Source organism: Lissotriton vulgaris, chromosome 7, assembly GCF_964263255.1.
Source record: "Lissotriton vulgaris chromosome 7, aLisVul1.2, whole genome shotgun sequence".
Classification (NCBI taxonomy): domain Eukaryota; kingdom Metazoa; phylum Chordata; class Amphibia; order Caudata; family Salamandridae; genus Lissotriton; species Lissotriton vulgaris.
The window spans coordinates 1,391,110,558-1,391,113,057 of record NC_141695.1 but is presented as its reverse complement, the minus strand read 5'-3'; the positions used below and the strand labels follow the sequence as shown (position 1 = coordinate 1,391,113,057).

At 45.0% G+C, this 2,500-nt stretch overlaps 3 non-coding genes across 3 annotated transcripts; 2 read left to right on the top strand and 1 right to left on the bottom strand.

The window, feature by feature from the left end:
• The first annotated feature begins 455 nt into the window (after positions 1-455).
• Positions 456-528, top strand: TRNAR-ACG (transfer RNA arginine (anticodon ACG)). The gene has a single exon. It is a non-coding gene; the product is annotated as a tRNA-Arg (tRNA).
• A 1,011-nt stretch (positions 529-1,539) lies between these two features.
• On the bottom strand, positions 1,540-1,646 carry LOC147705479 (U6 spliceosomal RNA). Its single transcript, XR_015298113.1, has one exon. It is a non-coding gene; the product is annotated as a U6 spliceosomal RNA (small nuclear RNA).
• A 718-nt stretch (positions 1,647-2,364) lies between these two features.
• TRNAR-ACG (transfer RNA arginine (anticodon ACG)) lies at positions 2,365-2,437 on the top strand. The gene has a single exon. It is a non-coding gene; the product is annotated as a tRNA-Arg (tRNA).
• The last annotated feature ends 63 nt before the right edge of the window (positions 2,438-2,500 follow it).

Sequence of the window (2,500 nt, the reverse complement as noted above, 5' to 3'; positions counted from 1 at the left end):
CTGTGGAACAGTGATATTAAAGGTGAAACAGCTGCTCAGTAGGTTAGGTGAAGGGCTCTGAGAGTGGAAAGGCAGCATGCTTGGGTCCCTGGACAAGGTGAGCTTATGATAATGTGTCTGAATGTTCGCCTGTGTTGTAATATTAAACCCCTTATTCTTTTAAACGCCTACTTACTAAGGAGTTCTCAAGCTCAGCCCCACACAGACCTGGAACTGATTATGTTAATGCAAACTATTTAAGAAACTGAGCCTGATCTAAAAGATTTCCTTGGATCTAGGACCATTTCGCCTAGCTTTTAGGTGCTTCCTTCTCCTAAAGTCCTTTGTAAAACTTGGGAAAACCTCACAGAACAGACTTCCAGGAGGTCAGATGGGTTTCCTTGTGCCTTCACACACACACACACACACACACTTTCTAGCCCACTTAAGGACAAAAGGATGCGTAAGTCTACATAGGGCCAGTGGCGCAATGGATAACGCGTCTGACTACGGATCAGAAGATTGTAGGTTCGACTCCTATCTGGCTCGGAAGGGTTGTAGGTCCCTGTTTGATTATATTCCTGTGGAATTCTTATTTACCTCAGACTTGTTGTAGGTTCAATATTCTCCAGCAGGACTCATCCAGCAGTTGTTCCACAGGTAGAGCGCAAGTAATAGGACCACGGCTAGTTAAACGTTTCCCATTTGCTGCTGGACTCTATGTGATGGCCGTCACGTGGTGTGCTGCTTTTGTATTTCAACATGGGTCCCTGATACTCTTAATTGCGAAAAAGCTTGTTGACAAAAGTGTGTGTGCGCGAAGGTCTGTGGACGTAGGCAGGCGTGTGCACTTGAATGCTTACCCATTTACATGAGTGAGAGGAACAAACCAACTCCCTGTGGGCTGCAGGCTTACAACTGGTAGCCCCAGTAGCCAGGCAGAATCACAGGTAAGGAGAGAGAGAAAGTTGGTCTATTATTAGAGAAGGACCATAAGCATCTTGCACTGCTACCTTCTTCCCCTCTCGGCCACGATCGGCCAAGACCTCTCTATTAGGGTAGAGGGTGAACATTTCTTGGACCTCAGAAACTGAGGGATGTAGACCCAATATGTCCTCCAAGCGCCTAGAGACCTGGTGCCCAATCTGGCATGGTGTTTTTCAGCTTACCCGACCAATCCGGTTGCAAGGTGGACTTTAACAATACTGCTAAAAAGGCACTCCCAGACATCCCTGAGGCCTTCATTTGCATAGGCCCTGCCCTTCTCTTTGTCCTGCTTCCCACAAAGCAACACAACACTGCAGCAGTATAGATTTGGGGGTGGTGAAGAATAATGACAGTGAGGCTAAAAAAGAGAAAGAAAAGTCCCAGAAGTCCTGCAGGCTTCCTTGCTAAATGCAGCTGAACATAGAGCGCACCTTCTTTACTGCAAAGCAAATACATTAAAAATGTTGAGGAGAGACTAATTGAAAAATACATATTACGGGGACAGCACTGGGACCTGCTTTATTTTTTCAATTAGTCTTGAAAACAAAAAAGATTTCTCTCCTAAAAGCTGTTAAAAATATGGAACGCTTCACGAATTTGCGTGTCATCCTTGCGCAGGGGCCATGCTAATCTTCTCTGTATCGTTCCAATTTTAGTATATGTGCTGCCGAAGCGAGCACACTTTATTGATGAACTGACAATGTTTATAAACTCTCTAAATCTACAGTCTCTAGACATAGGGTGGCCTGGCAGAGATGCTCAGATGGCCAATACGCATTCAAATCTGAGCCAATGGTCAAAAATGTATGAAGAGTAGCAATCCATTATTCTTCACTGCATTTGTGGTCCAAGACTAAACACACCGTAAGTATGTAGATTATGCCAGGTTTGCAAAGGCTCCTGGTTCGGGCTACAGACAAGGAGCATTGTGACGTCACGCTGCCTGTGGAACAGTGATATTAAAGGTGAAACAGCTGCACAGTAGGTTAGGTCAAGGGCTCTGAGAGTGGAAAGGCAGCATGCTTGGATCCCTGGACAAGGTGAGCTTATGATAATGTGTCTGAATGTTCGCCTGTGTTGTAATATTAAACCCCTTATTCTTTTAAACGCCTACTTACTAAGGAGTTCTCAAGCTCAGCCCCACACAGACCTGGAACTGATTATGTTAATGCAAACTATTTAAGAAACTGAGCCTGATCTAAAAGATTTCCTTGGATCTAGGACCATTTCGCCTAGCTTTTAGGTGCTTCCTTCTCCTAAAGTCCTTTGTAAAACTTGGGAAAACCTCACAGAACAGACTTCCAGGAGGTCAGATGGGTTTCCTTGTGCCTTCACACACACACACATACACACACTTTCTAGCCCACTTAAGGACAAAAGGATGCGTAAGTCTACCTAGGGCCAGTGGCGCAATGGATAACGCGTCTGACTACGGATCAGAAGATTGTAGGTTCGACTCCTATCTGGCTCGGAAGGGTTGTAGGTCCCTGTTTGATTATATTCCTGTGGAATTCTTATTTACCTCAGACTTGTT